Source organism: Girardinichthys multiradiatus, chromosome 14 (genome assembly GCF_021462225.1).
Source record: "Girardinichthys multiradiatus isolate DD_20200921_A chromosome 14, DD_fGirMul_XY1, whole genome shotgun sequence".
NCBI lineage: Eukaryota > Metazoa > Chordata > Actinopteri > Cyprinodontiformes > Goodeidae > Girardinichthys > Girardinichthys multiradiatus.
In genome coordinates, this window is record NC_061807.1 from 38296140 (window position 1) to 38317421 (window position 21282).

Below are 21282 nucleotides of genomic sequence, written 5' to 3' on the forward strand. Positions count from 1 at the left end.
GACTATGACTACACTGCAGTACATTGGGCCCCAGATCAACCCTTATATGCATATGAGTGAAAGCTTCCAGTTGGTCCTGTACCTCAACATTTTGTCACATTGGCAGTAAATGCTGTGGCACCTGGTTGTGATTTAATGAGTGCAGATGATCCGCATTGTACTTCACATGTATCTGAAGGACCTGATTTTGATTATGAGGACAGTTGGTACAAAATTACAAATGAGAGAGTGCACCTCTCTGACATGTACTGGAATGATCACACAGCAGCTTTATCTGTGACTTTGACCTCTGAACAGCTGCATTTTTTTCAAGTTTCTGGTTCGGTGCCGCATGTATCATTGGCCAAGTCTGAAAATATGGAATGGAAGGATGTGGGGTTTTTTGTTAGACGTTGTCTCCTTGCCACGGATTGGAGGGAGACAGATGTCCCATATGTGTTTGCGTCTCCTTCTCAAAATGCTTTTAAAAGACATTGTCCCACTGTTGTTTCCTGTAATCGTACAGTGCAACTGATTTCACATTCACATCTGTTTTTAGCTACTGCTTCTTCTGCGGATGCAGATCTTGAGGAGCTGCCTGATTCATTGTGGACTGCTCACAAATATGATGTTGGTCTTATTACAGATTGTGAGCCAGTTGTTGTTACTCCTAAATCAAATTACAGGCCATGTCAGAAACAATATTTACTGAAAAAGGAAGCTTTGGAGGGAATTCGTCCTGTTTTTGATTCCCTCCTTAGAACTGGGGTAATTGTACCCTGTCCAAATTCACCTGTGAGAACACCGTTGTTCCCTGTGAAAAAAAATTAGGCCCCCTGGAGAGCCTGACGAATGGAGATTTGTCAGGGACCTTCAGGCTGTCAACCAGTCTGTTGTGGCCCGTGCACCATCAGTTCCGAACCCTTCTACGATTCTGTCACAAATTCCACCAGAAGCTAAATATTTTTCAGTGATAGACCTGGCAAATGCGTTTTTTTCTGTCCCTGTACACAAGGACAGTCAGTATTGGTTTGCTTTTGAGTTTGATGGGAAGCCATATTGTTTTACTCGTCGTTGTCAGGGCTACACAGAGTCCAACTATTTTTAACACAGCTCTGAAGGACTCTTTGGCTGATTTGACTCTGTCTCCTGGAACTGTCCTTACACAGTATGTTGATGATTTATTATTATCAGCAGGTTCAGCGGATCAGTGTAGGAAAGACACCTTGAAACTGCTTCAACATCTTCATAAAAAGGGTCACAAAGTTTCACAATCTAAAATGCAGTTTGTACAGGAAGAAGTGACATTTCTTGGTCATGTTCTCTCACATAAAAGCAGAAAACTGTCCCCTCAGCGCATTGAAGCAGTTCTGAAAATCCCAAAACTTGTCACCAAGAAACAAATGATGTTATTTTTGGGTATGACAGGTTATTGCAGAGCTCACATTCTGAATTACTCTGAGCTGGAAGCGCCTTTGGCCAGTTTAATATATGGGAGGAGCTTGGCAGCTGCAGACAAAGTTAAATGGACAGATGAGGCAGAACTGGCTTTCATTGATTTAAAAACAGCCCTGTCTTCTGCGCCTGCATTGGCTTTACCAAACTCTGACAAGCCATTTATTCAAATGATGGATGAAAAATCTGGTTTCATGTCATCTGTGTTGTTGCAATCCCATGGTGATAAATTGCGACCTGTGGCTTATTATTCCAGTAAGCTTGATCCAGTTGCAGCTGGGCTGCCTGGTTGTTTGCGAGCTATTGCTGCAGCTGAGAAAGCAGTGTTAGCATCACGTGACATTGTTGGATATAATCCATTGACAGTTTTTGTTCCACATCCTGTTTCCATCATCCTCCTGGAACAAAAGACGTCTCATCTATCAGCAGCAAGGTGGCTGAGGTATTCTTCAATATTATTGGACATGCCCAACATTACAATTAAACGTTGTAACACTTTAAACCCAGCCACACTATTGCCTACTGAGGAGGATGGTGAAAGTCATGACTGCGCAGCTATCTTAAATGTTGTTTGTACCCCTCGTCCTGACTTGCAAGACAACTCTTTGACTAACCCTGATCTTATCTTATATGTAGATGGGTCTTCCTCCCGTTCTGCAGTGGGTCTGAACCAAGTAGGGTTTGCATTGTGCTCTGACTCAGCTGTTTTGCGCTCAGGTCCTTTGCCAGCGCATTACTCAGCTCAAACAGTTGAATTAATTGCTTTGACTGAAGCTTGCAAGTTGGCAGAAGGAAAGACTGTGACTATTTACAGACTCAAGATATTGTTTCGGAGTGGTGCATGATTTCGGGGCCTTGTGGAAACATCGCTCCTTTTTGAAATCAGATGGAAAACCTATCTTGAATGCTAAATAAGTGTCTGATCTTTTGGATGCTATTCTGTTACCCACACGTTTGGCTGTGGTTAAGTGTGCTGCGCACACAGGACAGTCTGATTTTGTTTCTAGGGGCAATGCAGCCGCGGACTTGGCAGCAAAAACCGCAGCTTTGAGGCCTTTCTCCTCGGATGAATCTTTTCTTTCTCTGACTGATCCGCAAGGTGTCACTGTTCCTGAAATGCAATCTTTTGCTACTTCACAGGAAAAAGAAAAATGGCGAAGAGCTGGGTGTATCTTTCACAGCAGTTCTGGCTGGCATGTTTCTGATGGTAGACCATGCCTGCCTAAATATTTTTTTCCCTGGTTTGCTAAATGGACGCATGGATTTGATCATGTGTCCAAAGGGGGAATGCTGGATATGGTTAAAAAATATTGGTATACAAATGGGTTTTCAGTGGTAGCTGAAAATTATTGTAAAAGATGTTTGATCTGTGCTTCTCACAACCCCTCGAGGGTTCCTGCACAATCACAGGCGGCACATCCACCTCCACGGTTCCCATTTCAGCATTTGATGATGGATTTCATTGAGTTGACACCTGCCGAAGGGAAGAAATATTGTTTGGTGGTCGTGGACATGTTTTCTAAATATGTTGAAGCGTTTCCAACGAAACACGCAGACAGCAGTGCTGTAGCGAAGTCTTTGTTGACAGAGATTCTTCCCCGCTGGGGAATCCCAGAGGTGATTTCCAGTGATAACGGGACACATTTTGTTAACAAAGCTTTGCAAGAAATTAGTAAGCTTCTTGGTTTCCAGTTGAAGACACATTGTGCTTACCACCCACAATCAGGTGGAGCAGTAGAACGAGAAAATGGAACAATACAAAAATAAGTTGGCTAAATGCTGTGAAGAAACAGGTTTGTCCTGGCCAAAAGCTCTCCCTCTAGTTCTTATGTATATGCGGATGAGGAATAGATCCAGAGCTAATTTGAGTCCTTTTGAAATCCTTTTTGGGAGACCTGCAAATACAGGGGGAAGACCGAGTACTAACCTAAGCACACTAACAACTGCTCATTTTGAACATTCCATGTTGGAATATTGTAAGGTTCTGTCACGTTCTCTCTCTCTCTCTCATCAGACGGTGAAAGCTGCCTTACCCCCAGTAGCTGACAGACCCCTGCACCAGTTCCAGCCAGGACAGTGGTGCTGATTAGAGATACCAGGAGACGTCACTGAAGAGACAAGCGGTGGAGAGGTCCGTTTCAAATTCTGCTGGTGACTCACACTGCCGTAAAGGTCCAGGAACGTGACACCTGGGTCCATTTTACGCACTGCAAGGTGTTCACTGGAACACCACCCGAGCAGCATCCTGGTTCTGAACCTCCTACCTAGAGGAGCTTCCAACGACCGCCCACCTGTACCAGACTGGTAACAGGGCAGCTTGAAGTGCAGAAGCCACTCAGGAGAGGCAGCAGGATTTTTTTTTTTTTTTAAAGTTTATAATTTGTTTTCTTTGAGAAAAAAAACTGTTTGCTTTCTGTACCAGAAGAAAGGACATTCCACTTCAAGGTCACGATGCAGTTAAATGGAAGATGGTCTGTTCTGATGCTAATGATTGGTATTGCAAGTATTTTTATAACTCTTGTGTTCATTTGGGAAAAGGTACAGCAAAGACAATGTAAGGCTAATTTGAGGAATTGTGTTAATAATACTCATCAGCTGATTCAAAGAGAGATTCATCACTTTTCTGACTACTATGATCATGCTGATAATGTCTGGTGGCAACTGATGCATCAAACCGTGAGGAAGATAAGAAATAATAGTTGCTATGTTTGTTGTTTGATTCCACATGCTATTAATGATCAACCATTTTTGGTACCAGTTCCTATTGATACTGCTTATACTCTAGCTACTTTCTTTCCAGATAACCGGTTGGTGGAGGTCATTTTTCCTTGGGTGAGGAATTATACTGTACGGAAAAGCAGAATATAGGAACTATGAGTTTGCAAAATAGAATGGCTTTGGATTATCTCTTAGCTGAGAGGGGTGGTGTTTGTCATTTAATTGGGGAACAATGTTGCACTTTTATTCCTGATGTGTCTAAGAACATGACAAGTATCCATGATAAGTTTGAGGACTTGCTGACGACCCAACGAAAGGAGAATATGAGTTCCTCTTGGAATCCTTGGTCTTGGTTCTTTGCTGGTGGATGGACATCTTGGTTAGTAAAGATTGGAGTGATTCTTTAATGTTTCTTTTTGATTTTGATGTTTCTTTCGTGTTGTATTATTCCAATGGTTAGGGGAATGGTAATGAGACTGATATGTTTTTCCATGTTGCCTGTTGATAAGGATGTGAACTTAATTTCTGTTTGTCATGATTGTGATGATTCTGCATTTGAGATTTTACTCATGAAAGGTTTTGCTGGGTTAAACAGAAATAAAGGACCCTGAGAGTCCATATTCATCTTTTATTTGTTGTTAAATACCTAACATTTAGTTTGGTTAAAAATAAACAACTAAAAAATATCTGATTAAAGAATGATTTGTAGATTTAATAGACCTATTTAAAAATAGTGGTGTTTATGGAGAGGATTGCAAGGCCCAGACTGGGAGATGAGTGTATCTGGTTTGGAAACTTTAGCCATTCCGTTTTGATTTTTGCAGATGATGTGGATCTGTTGAGATCTTGAATCCATAACCTTCAGCATGCATTGGGTGAGTTGAGCTGAGCATTAAACTGCTGGTATTAGTCAGCAGTTCTAAATCCATAGCCGGGCGAAAACCAAGGAGCTTGAGAAGTTCAAATGTCTTACTTTTATTTTGCAGATATTGTGGTTCCCATAAAAACTGGGTTTCTGTATGACAGTAATTCATACATTACATTAACTCTTAAGAGTAAAGGTTTTATGTAAAACATTCTTATAAAATTGTTTCAAATTGATAACATCCTTTACACTGTTGTCAATTGGTTATCACCTAGACTGCCTGAATAGAAAATGCCGAATTTGAGCTCTGAATATCCAGATATTGTTTTTAGGAGCCCAACTATAGAACAAATAGATCGAAAAAAACCATTTGGATCACCATTTGGACCACTGCCTTTCAGAGTTCATGAAACTATAAAACCAAAAGTTGTTAATATCGGTTTCTTTTCTACACTTTATAAATTTGGGAACAAAATTTTTCTTTCTGTGTCTTTGCAATGACAAACATATCTGAAACATTTGTTGACCTCTCATTTATCTGTCATGTTTTTAAAGATCACCTTAAAATGTCAATGTCCTAAGCTTTGCATAAGACTATATTAGGTATATTTTGGAAAAGAATCCTAATGAGGATTACATCCTATCCACTTTACATTCTTTCTGTTATATCTCATTGCTTTCTGCTGTCCTGATTCTGTAAACGGCCAGTCTTTGGGTTTCCTGTCTGAGGTTACCTAAAACCTTTTTTCCACTAGTGGAAACTTCTACTGTAAAGGTCATATCACCTTCACCACAGAAATGGAGGCCATGCAGCGATAAAAGACTCTAAGTCAAACATTAGGGGGTTATGAGTTGAAAATGTACCCATCCTAATTATTTTTATCTGTTGAAGTGAGAAAATGTGTGTTGGCTGCGTGGCAGAAAGTACAGAAGGAAAAGCAGTGGTGTCTGAATGAAGCTTTAAGTAACAACTTGGAACAAAACAAAATGCAAGAAAAAATAAATGTTATTAGAGTTCTTTAAACTGGATGCTTGTTTTCAGAAAAAGCTTTCTGTGTGCACTGCATATTAATAGTCAAATTACTAATATTGATTTAATGTTAAATTATAATACTTTTTTTCTTTAAATGCTTTGACATTTTTTTCGGTATTCAATTCAATTCAGGTTTATGTATATAGCACCAATTCACAACACATTTCGTCTCAAGGCACTTTACCAAGTCAATTCATCGGATCACACAGATTTCAAGTCAGGTACATACATTACAATAAAACCTAACTATCAAACAGTGCAGTCAGATTCAGTTTATTATTCAAATTGGTTAAAAGTTTTTCTATCTAAGGAAACCCAGGAGATTGCATCGAGTCAGTGACTTGTAGCATTCACTCCTCCGGGATAAGCATGTAGCGTATGTGTTTAAGTTATGTCACTAGTTCATTCCCCTTTTGCTTAGGTTCTTACTTATTTCTGTAGGTTATTCTCTAATGTTAGCGTGTGTTTTACATAGAGAAAGCTCCAAACAAACCGAAACTTGTCAAATCAACCAATCTGTTTATTGGTCAGACATGTCCAGGGCAAGACAACTAAATGTAACTACAGGATGCAGATGCTGTGTTCCGATTTAATCGTATCATAAGTGGGTTTCTGGATACTATTTCAGGCAAAATAATCAGAGAAGTATACCGAATGATTTTGAGAACACGTCTTGAAAGCTGCATAAGGCTTTCTGCTTTATGAAAAAGACATGCTGCCATTGTGTATGAGTTTGTTTACTCATCCCACTATGCAACAAATTTCAATACCCTCTCCTTTAAGAACGATCCCCATTACACCAAGTAAGATCAAGTTTAATTATCACAGCAAGATTCCATATATCTACAAATTCTTTCCTCACTCCAGGAGAGAACTAATGTCTCTGTCTTCTGCAGTTCTCTCAAGAAATCTCTGTAGATAGAAAGAAATAACATATTATCCTTTGTTTCTGTTCACAATAAAACTTTACATCCCATTCAAAGCTCCTGTCCTTGTTATTCTAGATCTAGGGTCTCAGGCCCTATGATGAAAACTTTAAATCATGAGATAATAGGCCTCTTGGCTCCTTCTCTTATTAATACACTCCTTGCCTGGCTTGCCCATGAGGATGGACACCATGTCTTGGTAGATTTGTAGGTGTGCCATATGATTTTCATTTTCAGATGATGGATTAAATGGTGCTCTTTGAGATGTTCAAAGCTTGGTATGTTGTTAAATGTCCTATCCCTGCTTTAAACTTTTCCACATCTTTATCCCTAGTTTGTCTGCTGTGTTTTTGGGTCCTCATGATGCTTTGATTCTCTAATATTTTTCTACAAACTTCTGAGACCTTCACAAAACAGATACATTATGCTGTGATTAAATTGTACACAGTCAATTCTCTTGATCAATTAGGTAACTTCTGAGGTGAACTGTTGCATTGGGTTTTACCAAAGGGTTTCAGAATAAAAGGCGGCCGGATACATACGCATGCCTCACTGTCAAGATTGTACTTTAAAACGATTTTAAGAACTTTTACTTGCACTTTACAAATATCCTCTACTTTATGTTCTGTCATATAAAATCAAAATAAAATACAGAGAAGTTTGTAACACGGCGAATGTAAACAAATTACCTTTGCTATACTGTGTAGCCCTCTTGGTTACCACGGTGTAGTGGTGGAGCCGCCACAGTTTATCAGAAGGTTGCAAATGTATCCACACAGTCAAAACAAAGCTCTATTCATTCTGTCCCTTTGATAGTCAAGTTCCAAAACTGAACTTAGTTGTAGTTTTTCCACCAGGTTTTAAGTTGTCTCTTTAGAATAAAATTAAAGTAGAGTAAATATTATTTTTTTTATATCCCATATCCGTGTTTTCAATCTGCTTAATGGATCATTTATGTTAATGTTGTATTTTACAATTTATTTTACATGTTCATTTGATGTATATGCCTGAATAATGTTTACTTTTTACATTGACAGTTGGAGAAAATCAATAAACTGTTGTTGTGGTTTTCAGTAAACATTAACCACATCTTTCACTAACAGTAAGAATGTCAGTCGCAAAGCTGTTCTAAGAAATAGAAATAGGTCAGAAACAGGAGGGGCTACTACCTTGCAATAACAATAGATTTTTGTTCCACAATGACTTAGGTTTTAAAGAAAAAAATGAGGTCAGTTTTGAGAGGACAAGTTTCCTGGGGGCTTTTGCAATAAAATCAAATACTTTCTTTGTGGTTCACGTTGAAAGCGTTTAACTGTTAAGAGTTTAAATGCATGCATTCAAGTAAGGATGGTGAAGGCACATTTAGAAATAGAGTACAAATGCCTTAAATACCCCTAAACAATATTCAGTACAACCAACTCCCTTTAGAAGTCAATTAATTGGTAAGCACACTCTGCCAGTGTGTAATTTAATCATAGTGTAATACCAGGTGTTTTGTAAAGGTCTCAGAGGTTTGTAAGAGAACATAATCCAATGCATGATGAAGACAAAGGATATGGAGACATTCAAAACAAAGTCAGGTTATAAAATATTTCAAATTTTTAATATTTTCGGTACTGAATATAGAGCACTGTTCAAGCCAGCATCTGAAAATGGAAAGATTACGGCATAGCTACAAACCTATAAGGACATGGCTTTCAGTCTCCACTGACAGGCCAGGTAAGGAAAGCATTAATCAGAGAAACAGTCAGGAGGCTTATGGTAACTTTGGCGGCGTTACAAAGATCCACCACTCAGATGGACAGTATGTGTGTGGCAGAGACATACCAAAACACATGAATCTTTATTACAGCTTAAAGCTGGTACTTCAAAGGATTGACCCAAATACATGCCACATTTTAGATTATAATTTGAAAATCGTATATCACTATTCCACCCACTAAACTTTTGTGCAATACTTTGGGTTAGTGTGACACATAACATCCAATAAAAATTGTTATTGACAAATTTATATGACAATGAATGGAAACGCTCATGGGGCTTTTACATTATCTTGCTGTTCTTAGGAATGCACTCTTCTGGACTGATATCTCCAATGTATGTTTGTTGAAATCACTTCTCTGTTTGGTCACTGCCCCAAGTGCTTCAATGACCATGGGCACTGCTGTTGCCTTCCCCGACCATATATATATATATATATATACACATGCAGTACTGTGCAAAAGTTTTAGGCAGGTATGAATAAATGTAGTAAATAAAGAATGCTTTCAAAAATGGAAATGTTAATCATTTATTTTCACCAATCTACAAGTGTAGTGAATGTTCTATTGTTCCTTGTGTGATTACTTCCTTGCGTCATTCCTTTACTTTCTCGTGCCTTTCTTTCCTTTTTCAATTAATTTGGTTTGTCCTTCCATCCTTCTTCCCATCCTCCAATCTTCCTTTCTTGTGATCTCGCTTTTCACTTGGTTTCTTTTTGTTCCTTCCTTCACTCCTTGTGTTCTTGTGTCCTTCCTTTCTCACTTTCCTTCCTTCCTAATATCCTTCTATCCCTCTTTGTTTCCTTTCTTTAGTGTGTCCTTTCTTCTATCCTTCCACCCCTGTATTGGTCCTGGTTCTCTTTTCAGGTACTTTCTTTGCATTTTTTTTTCTTTCTTTTGACATTCTTTCCTTCCTGTTGTCCCTATGCAATACACTTCCTCTGTCCATACTTTCTTCCACCTGTTCTTCCTAACTCATTAGCTTTCTAGTTACTCCTTATTTTTTCAGTCTTCCATTGATTCATTGTGTCATTGCGTCCTTCTTTGTCTGATATTTGCTGGTTTCATATCATACCACTGTAATGCTGAAATATTTGCCACTGATTCTTAGGGAATCTTGTATTTATGTTTAAAATTGAAGGAAGATTTTGGAATTTTGAGTCTGAAAAAGTTAAGAATTCTTTTACAATAAAATGTTTGGGGGCTCTGCATACTAATGACAGTAAGAACAGACAGGCCAGATGTGTTACTGTAAAGCAGCATGAACAAAGACGCACCATAGGAGCTACAACCACAAAGACATCCTGTCAAGACAGAGGATGTACGGCTGACAAAACTAATGGGGCTGAGGTTGACAAGAACAGCCTGGACCAGAGCGGGAACTCAGCAGCAACAAATGATTCCTGTGTTCTATATCAGTCAACTATCTGCAGCACTTGAATGCTTTACTGTCCTTAAGAGGAAAGGGCTAAAGTTGAAGGAAACATATCAGCTTTAAATCCTGTATAATGACAGTAGATGTTTCAAAGGCTTAAACAAAGAGCAGATCATCAGTAGGTAAATGCCCCTTCTTTTAAACAGCACGGACCTGACAAGCCAACAATCTTCGCACTGGCCATATTCACCCTTTCTTTTTGTGCCTTTTGTTAAATAAATAAGTTCGTTTCTGCAAACTTTCTTATAATGTGTCATGGCCACATTTAAGTGTTGTGGGATCAGGTCAGTAAACTGTGATCATCAATGTGAATAACTGTAATTAACAAAGTAGACTGTTGCCCTCTGTCAGTCAGCATCTTATACTGCACACTTGGTTGAAATAAAATAAAATCTATATCTATCAATCAGAGTTCTGAAGGTTTTTTGGTCCAACTACATAAAACCTAAAATAAAGCCTCTGGTTCAACACAACTTACATGGTAGTTTTTGGAATAAAAAAAGTAAACAACTTTTATGTCTTCATATTAGTAAAGTTTGGTTTGGTTTTGACATCTATCTCCTATGTATTTGTATTCTGCTCCCTTGTTCTTTCTGTGTTCTATAAGTCATTATCAACAACAACGGAACAACAATATCCCGTTGGTCTAACCAGCCAGTTTCCATTGTGTTCTTTTTGTGATGTATTATTTTGGAGTCCCCCTGAACTTTAGATTTTGTGAGTTTTTGAATTTTGTTTATAAAATTGTTTATTTTCACCTGCCTGACTCCTCCCTGCATTTGGGTCCTGCTCTTCACCATTACAAGAAAGTATTTGCACCTTTGATAATTTTGCAAATGATGAATTAGTTTACTAAGTGAACAAACATTGCCTTACATGAAAATGTTTTCACATCCCTTGCTAAATCATTGATGAACTGTGACTGACCCAATTTTTCTGGTTCAGTTCAGCCACACCCAGGTTTGAATACTGTCTGATCTATGCAACCAAGAAATTACTTATGCCCCTTTTCCACTGGCTCTTTTTAGGCAGCGTGGCTCTGCTTCATTCTGTTTCGCTCCACTCAGTACTGTACCTGTTGTGTTTCCACTGATCCACTGACGGCCGGTGCTATGGCGGCTAAAGTTCCACCTCCAGCCATCAGTGCAGTGCTGTGCTGCTATTAATTCAGTTCAATTCAATTCAATTCAATTCAGTTCAAAGATACTTTATTGATCCCCGAGGGGAAATTAGAATTCCAGTACAACCCATCCAAACATACATCATGAAACAAGACAAGGGGGGGATGGGTCACCGAGGCTTTGCTGCCCACTCAGGCACTGCCCTTGTTAGATGAGAAAAGAGGCCGCATTAGGTAAGTAGAGGGAAAAAAAAATCATATTTCACACTTTATCCTTATCAGGATACAGTTTGAGATTGCAAAAAACCTCAGCACAAAGAAGCAACAAGTTTACAAAACATCATGCTGGGAACGGTGAAGGTGGTGTGAGGGGGTGCATATGTTTATCTTGAGCATGAGTGTGTGTGCAAGTGAGTTTGTGCAAGTAAGTCCATGAAGCACTGTCCCAGAGGCCATTGTCCTTGATGGTACATTGGAATGTTCATCAACCGGCCACAAAGTTCTGATGTTCTCATGTCTACATAACTTCCAGGAGAGGTTGAAGATAGCCAGCCATCAAGGCCGTGCAGGGTGGCAAGATTCAGAAAAACAATAATTATTTGGGTTAGGCTGACTCTTAATTTTCCGTCAGCCTTGAGAGTCTCACTGGTGCTTCTCAAAGGCAAATCCAAACAGCCAAATTCCTGGTCTTTCGCCAGATCCGAGTGAACAACTTTCTCCAAGATTTATCCCATTTCACCCCTGAGTCCAGGAACCGCAACCTGCCTGCTATCCTGTGTAAGGATCACATCCAGTCTGCGATTCAGCTCACGTAACATCTCAGTCTGAGTGCTGATTAACATTACTGTGTGACATTGTCGCATTAAAGTAATGTGTGTAAAATGATAAAAAATAAAAACATAAACTCAATACCAATGTTTGCATTATTGTATATGCAGAAAAGTCTTATATATGTTTTTTTCATGTAAAAAATTATCCAATCTGGACCACAACCCAACCAGAACTAATAAAATAAGGCTCAGGGGTTTTGATGTGAGGGGTGTGGTAGGAGAAGCAGAGAGGAGAGACGCTGCTGTCAGAACTGGTACTGGTCCAACGTTTGCCTGAGGAAGTTGCAATTTATGACTTTATGAGGAAGTTTTTGTTTCAGCCATGAAAATAACGAGGCCAAAACCAGAGATTTCTGGCCTAGGGAAAGTTAGTATTAGGTTGGCCATTAGATATTTGTGCTCCGCGGATTTAGCAGATCTTCCTCCTATTTGACCTGATGCAGACAGTCTGATTACAGGCAGCTGCTCTCTATCTGCTCCCTCTACCTGCAGACGCTGGTTCTGTTAAGAGATGTCAATAAATTTTCTAACCAAACATGGAAATGTTGAATAGCTGGTTTCATGTGTGATCAGCTAATTTAGGATGGTATTAAATACAGCACCCCCTACCGACGTGTAATTCAGAAAGCTGATGTGTCCTTTTTTTTCTTTCAGCCTTCAAGCATGCTTGATGATCTGTAAATGGTAAAAATATATTTCCGTTTTACCCGTTTCGGACATTGTAGTCCTTAATATTATTGTAGTCGCTTTTGAGTTTTATTAACTTTTCCCCTTCACTACCTCAGTGGAAACATTCTCACTTCTCCTGGTCCCATGGCCAACAGCAGTCTGTTCACGTCACATGTACAGGTACATCTTTATTGCATAGAAGTGCAACATATTTTGCCAGTCACCTCAAAAAGTTAAACTTATATAGTATATAGACTCAATAAACATAGAGTGATATATTTTAAACCTTGGTTTCTAGTAATTTTGTTGATTACGGCTTACAGGTAAAGAAAACTCAATTCAGTGTTTCCGAAAATTAGAATACTGTAAAAAAAATCCATTATTGGACACTCATGGTGTCACACCCTAATCAGCTAATTAACTCAAAACACTTGCAAAGGTTTCTTGAGCCTTTAAACTGTCTCACACTCTGGGTCATAGGCTATGCAATCATGGTGAAGACTGCTGACTAGACAGATGTCCAGAAGACAGTCATCAACACTCTTCACCCTTAAAGCACAGTCATTGCTGCAGTAGTTGGTTGTTCACAGAGTTCTGTATCCAAGCATATTAACAGAAAATTGAGTGGAAGGAAGAATTGTGGTAGGAAAAGGTGCATCCAGTAACATTGGAGAACTGCAGCCTTGAGAGGATTTGTCAAGCAAAATCCATTCAAGAGCTTCAGGGAGCTTCACAAGGAGTGGACTGAGGCTGGAGTCGGTGCATCAAGAACCACCACACACGGACGAATACATGGGCTACAAATAGTGCATTCTTTGTGTCAAGCCACTCCTGAACCAGAGATAACTCAGAAGAATCTTACCTGGGCTAACAAAAAAAGGAACTGGACTGTTGTTCAATGATCCAAAGTCCTGTTTTCGGATTAAAGTAAAATCTGCATTGAAGTCCAGTGTGAAGTTTCCAGTCAGTGATGATTTGGGGTACCATGTCATCTGCTGGTGTTGTTGCACTGTGTTTTTTAAAGTCCACAGTCAATGCAGCCATCTACCAGAACATTTTAGAGCATGTGATGTTCCCTCTGAAGGCAGCTATCAAAGCAATCTGGGCTTCCATTACACCTATGCAGAACCATAGGCTGATCTGCTCAATGCCACGGCTCACTGATGCAGTAATTCATGCAAGAGGCGGCCCAGGCATGTATTGAGTGCATAGAAATTGGCATACTTCAGAAGCCTGCCATACGTCTTTTGAGATGTATCTGTAGTCCCTACTCACGTACATGCTCAGGAGCAGGGACCAAAAAAATAGGAACGGAAAAAACTGTAATAGAAACACTCACAAAGCGTGCCAAGTAGATTCGAGTTGGGCCAAATCGAGCCAGTGGAAAAGAGGTATTTAAAAGCTCAAGGACCTCAAAAAGCACCACATCATGCCTTTATCTAAAGAAATTCAAGAGCAGAAGAGAAACTTTTTTTTAACAATTGCATCTGGACATGTATGCAGAGATATTTCTAAGTCTATGAGATGGCTAAGTAAACCACAGTGAGGGGCCACCTGGACAAAAATAACTCCTAGAATTCCTGCTAGCAATTTAGAAAAAGATCATCATACCTACTCATACATGATGGTGGTATTGTGATGATCTTTGGCTACTTTGGAGCTACAGGACATTGACAATATGGCGTAAGTTATGCAACAATGAATTCGGCTCAACCAGCTTAATTAAAGCAATTCTGCAAAATGTAGGCCATAATTCCTCTGCAATGATTTAAAAGAACTATTACCAGTTATTAAAAGCACATGTTGGCAGTTGCCAAGGGTGCCAAAAATAGTTATTAGATTTACTTTTTCAAATAGGGCTAAGGTGGTTTGGATATTTTTTCCCCTTAACAAATAAAACCATCCTTTGACACCATCAGTTTGTATTTACTCACCTTATCTTTGTCTAGTACTAAAAAATGTTTTATGATCTGAGGTCTAGATTGGTTTGTATCGTGAAATCGATTGGAACTGGTCTGATATGGAGCACCAATTACACAATACAAGCAAGAAACTGTGCCAGTTTGTGCATTTCAGCTGCGACACTTTAAGAATGGACTTTTCCCACTTACAAATACAACCCTGAGTGCACTGCTGTATTGACTCACCGCTCTCTATGGCATCTGCACAGCCAAGGCAACCCACTGGCGGCAGCACACAGGTAAGATATTCAATATATGAGCCGTTTTAAATTGATTGTTTGGTGACATTATCCCACACTGGCTAATTATTTATTGTAGGGACACACATAAAGGAAAGATGTTTTTAGTTAGACAACTGTACAAAGCTGGAAGTGTAGCATCGCTAGGATTACCATGAACCAAGTTAGCTTCATACTACTAAAGCTAGGTAGTGATGTAAACGCATGGTCACATAGAAATTAAAATACGTGCTAAACATGTTTCAACATCAAACCTTCATCAGGGACTCCCTGATGTCAAAGCACATTGAAGTGGGTTTTTAAAGTCTTCTTTCTTCATGTGTGATGGTTTCTTTTTGGAGTAAGAGGTGATCAAGGAGTGGAAAACGTTGATATATCACAATGCATGTTCATCATTAGAGGCTGTGGAAGAGGGGGTTTCCTGTCTGTAAAGAGTGTACACAGCCAAAGGTATGTTTTCTTTATGTACTCAATCCAGAGACCTTGAGACATGTGCAGGTCCAATAAAAAAAACACAAAACATGGAGGCAAAGGTATGCACACTCTTCCCAACTCTGCACTCTTACTACTTATCAGATCCAAATGTGAAAAGGACCAGGTCTAAACAAAGAACCCACATAAAACAGCTAACATGAAAGGAACAAAATGTTGGCAAGTATTAAAACTCTTCTAAACAGGTCAGACGCACATAGCTCAAAATGAAGTTATATCTTACTGGATGCCATAATATCTTTAATATAGCTAGGTCCAGATATTACTAGACAGTGCGCTTTTCACAACCTGTGAGGCAGTTATTTATTTTACACGGTTTCTTGATTTTACTATATTGCATGTGATTTACCACTTGATAGAATTGGTTGATTGTAGAGCTGGGTATTGATTCAAATTTCATGAATCGATTCGATTCCAATTCTCAAGATTTAGAATTGATCGCTTTCAATCCGATCCAGTCAGATCCCAAATTGGATTGCTGGTATTAAAAACATTTTTTTAGCTGCTACCTGAATTACATGACTGTGTAGTTATGCAAGATATTAATACTAGTATTATATTAATATTCAACAGCAAATTAATAAAGTATTAGTAGTTAATGGCGGCTGTAAGGACAGTGGAAAATGCAGTTTTTTTAAAAATTGATCTTTGGTTATATGAATCAATCTTCAGGAATTAATATGAAAAACGATTGGATTGGAAAACTGATTTTCTTTAACACATCTCTAGTTGATTGACCTTTTTTTAACCATTCAGTGTCACTTTGGAGAGGATCTGCTGTATTCAATGTGACACCTAAAGGTATATTGGTTTGCTGTTTGTATGAATATTAAACCAGTTTAACTAACCCATTCCTACTACTGGATCATGTCCTAGTATGTGACTAGAGTACTAACAATGGCATCTTTATATCCGTCTTCTAGTCTAGGAAAGAGAAGTAGCTTGAAGTTTCACTTCCAGTTGTCCAATAAATTATCCGTTATTGGGCTGTAGGGTGCTCTGCAGGCCTATTAACAGAATAGAACGTCTATGGCGAGATGTTTGGGAAAACTGTTTCTAATGTGCACTATGAGGTTCTTCACAATCTTGAGGATAAAGGTTTTCCTAGATCCCTCTGACAACATCCATCTGTTCCCCACAACAACTGTGGATCATGGGGCTCCTCTAGAATCCTGTGATGCTCCAGACCTGACAGAGGTACTAATTATATTTTACTTCTTTTAATTATTACAGATGTTTCATTTAATTAATATTTTAAAAACACAATTAGTGTGTTTAAAACACTTATAAAACATTGTATAGAAATCTCAGACACTTATTTTCATGATAAAGCTTGGAAATAAAATTTTTCATGGTGTATTACATTATTGATATATATTATATATCATTTATACAAACTGACATTATGTGGTTTCCAATCATCAGTATCGCATTAAAGCAACACTGCATAACTTTTGACCCAAGTATTAGCTCAATTTGAGATGTACAATATGATTTCGCATTTGACGCATATCGATGCTCTATGTGGGCTGCTCTTCTCTAAAACTCCCCATCATGGCACGTACAGCAGTCTGAGCTTCCCTTAAGCACGAGAGCTGCGCTAAAAGTTGTTGCTAGGCAACAAAACAGATATGGCACTTACCTTATCAGACATATTTTTGGTTATCTGATGTAGAATTTAATATAAATGGGTGAATGTGGCCTTTGTCTTTACAAGTAACTCCATGACTTCTCAATCTGCTGGTCCAAATTGGTCTGCTATCAGATTCCAAAACACAAGGGAGACCGTTTCATTATGCAACAGTGCAGTGCTGCTAGTCGCCTTCAGGTGGGCTAAGCCTGGAAAATACAGGTCAAGCGCCCCCTGGTGGCTAAAGGTTACACGGTGTTGCTTTAATGAAAGTTATAGGGCTAATTTGAGCTAAAAATGATCAGTTTAAAAGCTAAACAGCTTATGTCGCATTAAATACAAAAGAGCTGATAATACATTGATACATTGATTGATATATTGATACTGGCATCAGGAGGGTATCCGTTCTTTTTACATTAGTCTTAATCTTCTAAATAATTTATGCATTTATTTATAAATTGTTATATTACTTAACGTTCCCCAATTTCTAAATTGATTACTTATTTATAAATTTAGTAAACTGAGGATGCAGAATTTCTGCCAGCGAGCAAGAAGTGAGCAGTCCTGGAGTGATTCTCCCACCCATTGAATATCCCCTCTCAGAGCAGCACATGACAGGCTTGAGGGACACTATTGATGTTCCATCAGATTCCTACGGGCGAGGCATTTATTTGGCTGTAGTGGACTGTGTGCTAAATCACATACCCTAGATGCAAACATTTTGTTTCAAAAACCAGCTTAACACTAATGTGTTACACAAAGTGAACACTGAACTTGCAACATAACGGCAATTAATGTAGAGGCGTGTTTGAATAGATTAAAAGTGTTATTATTGTGTTTACCATTATAAGATGAATTCTGTGAATTCTTTCTTCTGTGCATAAGGAAACCGGCCTGTCTGGAAACAGATTACATTAGGGAAAGGTTCTTGGCGAGAGGTAAAGACTGATGAGTTTGTTATTGCAGGAGATCTTGTGATATTCTGACTCTGCCAGGCCAGTGTGACATGGAATAATAAGAGCTTGCATTGTGTTTCAGTTGGGAATGTTTTGATATCCCTAAAGTCCTGCCAGGTCAATTTGACCTGAGAGTTTGAAATCCAGATAAAGTCATGAGAGTGTTGTTATAAAATGTCATGTACGCCAATCTGATGTTTTCCAGATGTTTGGCTAAATGTGTATTCCCGGAAAAGTAGAGAAAAGCAATGTTGTGGATGCCAGATGTATTACGTAAATGAGTATGATGATGTCAATTGGTCAGTTCCAGTGACAGCGGGTCAAAGAGTGAGCCTCCCCCGGCTAAAAAACACGAGTCGTCCCGTTAGCAGGAGGTTGTGTCGCATTATTTCAAGGTAGTAAAAGACTAGCCTATGTAACGATGTTATCATTTTAGGCTATAGTTTACGGATTAGTAAACTAATAATATATCAACTACAGCAACAGTGCCACAATCAGCGCAGGTTCAGAGATAGGGAGACGAGCCAGGTTATCAGTGCCCAGCTGTAAACCCAGCAATCCAGCTGGCAGGAAAGAAACTACAAAACAAGGTACTGATAATGGAAAAAGAAATAAACAATAAGTTAGGTCACAGATATAGTAGCCCAGGAACAACAATCTATTCTGCGCTTTACAGCGTTTTCATCGCAAGACGAGCGCACACCTGGGAAGGAGGAGGAAATAGGAAAGGATGGCGCTGTGTGGACAGTGATAGGGGAGGAAGAAAGTAGAGGGAGGCGTCAGAGCCAGAACGCATTGACAGAGCGCCGGATCCAAGATGCCCAGACCGCGTTCCTCTGCTTGGTGGATGCCGAAATGCTCATCCATGTTCAGGGCTGCAGGGTGGCTGAGGCCCGCAGAGTGTTAAGAGATAATTCCAACTCGGACATGAGTGTGGATGAGCTGAAGGCATTTTTAGCACTAGTTTATGTCAGCGAAGTAAAAGGGGGGTGTAACATGGAGCTGTCCAGCTATTGGTCAGATTAGTAAAGTTTTTTTTTTTTAAATGTACCCTCTACTCTGTATTATTTTTCAGTATTATTTATAAATAATAATAAAACTTTTGATCAAATACTATTATTAATTCTTGTCAAAACCATAATTTTATAGCACGCAAGAAAACCTGTAGAATTCTGACCAATGTAATGCGATGACGTCATCACCGCCTCGCATCCAGAATGCTCGCCGTCAAATTGACTGGCTTGGGAGTTCTAGTAGTGTTAGAATTCTGGGAGATCTAGTGTTAAATAAGCTAAAAAATTCAAAGGATTTCAATGTCATTTGTGTTAACTACTGTGCATTTTGTCTTTGTAGGTTATCAACCTACTCATAAGATGTTGAACTTTATTGAAGGACAAAAGATAAACAAAGAAATCGGAACTGAGTTGTCCCAGTGTCCTTTTGATTGTGGCTAGGCCTTTCAAGTTTGGGCAGGAGCTGGAGAATCTAAAGAAAACTTGCCAGTTATAAATGCACAAAATATTAACTAGTGACATTACTTTAAAATAAACTTGAACAATAAAATTAAATCTAAACCTGGCCATCTCTTGGTCTACAGATGACGATCCCTGTTCCTGCACTCTGACTTGGTCTTCCTGTCCCTGAGCGATATTGTGGCTCTGTGCGACTGCAGCAACTGTGGAGTTATGGTCGACATTCTGAAAAACAAAATTTAACAAAGACAATCAACGTTAAAGGCAAAAAGTTGAGTTAGTTACAGAAAGGAGGGTGAAATTTACATCACTACCTAGCTTTCCTAGTATGAAGCTAACTTAGTTCATGCTAATCCTAGCAATGCTACACTTCCAGCTTCGTTCAGTTGCCTAACTAAAAACATCTTTCCTTTATGTGTGTCCATACGGCCAGCGGGTTGCCTTGGCTGTGCAGACGCTATGAAGAGCGGCGAATGAATACAGCGGTGCATTCAGGGTCGTCTTTGTAAGTGGGAAAGGTCCATTCTTAAAGTGTCGCAGCTGAAATACACAAACTGGCACAGTTTATTGCTTGTACTGTGTAATTGGTGCCACGTATTGTCCAAAACAGCTTTTAAAAGTTAACTTGGTTACCAGCATTATTTTTTTTATTGCCAATTAGATGCATATGGTGTATAGAAAGCATTGAGCCGCACTCGTCGCAGTACCTACGTTTCCTGAAGGCAACATGGCTGAAGAGCATCTTCTTCCTTCTTTATTACACTGTCAATCATGGTGATTGATTCCACGCCCCACTACGTTGTAAACACGCCCCTACGCAATATTTGGGCCAAGAGTCTGAAACTGAAAAAAACTGATCTGAAAGTGAAAAATAGAGATCTGAAGCTGAAAAAAAGAAAATATTTGAGGTAGTAAAAAAACTAAACTTCTACTCTGAAAACAAAAAAAACATAAAACTGAGAAAAAAAGAGTCCTCAAATATCAAAATATGGAAGAGTTTTTTTAATTTTTTATATACACTGCTCAAAAAAATAAAGGGAACACTTAAACAACACAATATAACTCCAAGTAAATCAAACTTCTGTGAAATCAAACTGTCCACTTAGGAAGCAACACTGATTGACAATTAATTTCACATGTTGTTGTCCAAATGGAATAGACAACAGGGGGAAATGTTTGGCGATTAGCAAGACACACTCAATAAAGGAGTGGTTCTGCAAGTGGGGACCACAGACCACTTCTCAGTACCTATACTTTCTGGCTGATGTTTTGGTTACTTTTGAATGTTGGTGGTGTCTGAGCTATCGCACCCTGTTGGCGGTCAGACACCAACATGAGTGAAAGTTTTTCCAAGTTTAATCACTGCAATTATTTGTTGTAAAGTTTTTGAAAAATCATCTTTTGGAGTCGAAACAATTTGAGTCTACCTGGTCGAGCTAAAATCCTAAATTTAATATTGTTTGAAAGCCTGTTGCCTTAAAATTGTCACATTATCGTTCTGACAATGTTTTTTCTTTCCAGCTCATAAAATAATTTTCCACAACTGGTGCTACCAGTCCTAGAACACGCTGATGTTTATGGCCATGCCACAGAAACTAATCTTCATCCCCTCAAAATCCTTAATCCAATTTAATTCACAATATGGTCTGAGAAATACTGATCAGTTATCTTTATGTGTTTTACACCAAGAATCAGGAAAAATAAGATGTTTGGCATTTCAGTTTAAAGCTTCATAAGCTTGG

At 38.9% G+C, this 21282-nt stretch overlaps 1 long non-coding RNA gene across 2 annotated transcripts; it reads right to left on the reverse strand.

Moving 5' to 3' along the window:
* Positions 1–6853: 6853 nt before the first annotated feature.
* Positions 6854–19988, reverse strand: LOC124880797. Of its 2 annotated transcripts, none has more exons than XR_007041459.1 (3): positions 19855–19988; positions 19644–19765; positions 6854–6962 (listed from the first exon to the last, which is right to left on the reverse strand). It is a non-coding gene; the product is annotated as an uncharacterized LOC124880797 (long non-coding RNA). The 2 variants fall into 2 exon arrangements; XR_007041458.1 differs by lacking the exon at positions 6854–6962 and adding an exon at positions 19450–19553.
* Positions 19989–21282: the final 1294 nt, after the last annotated feature.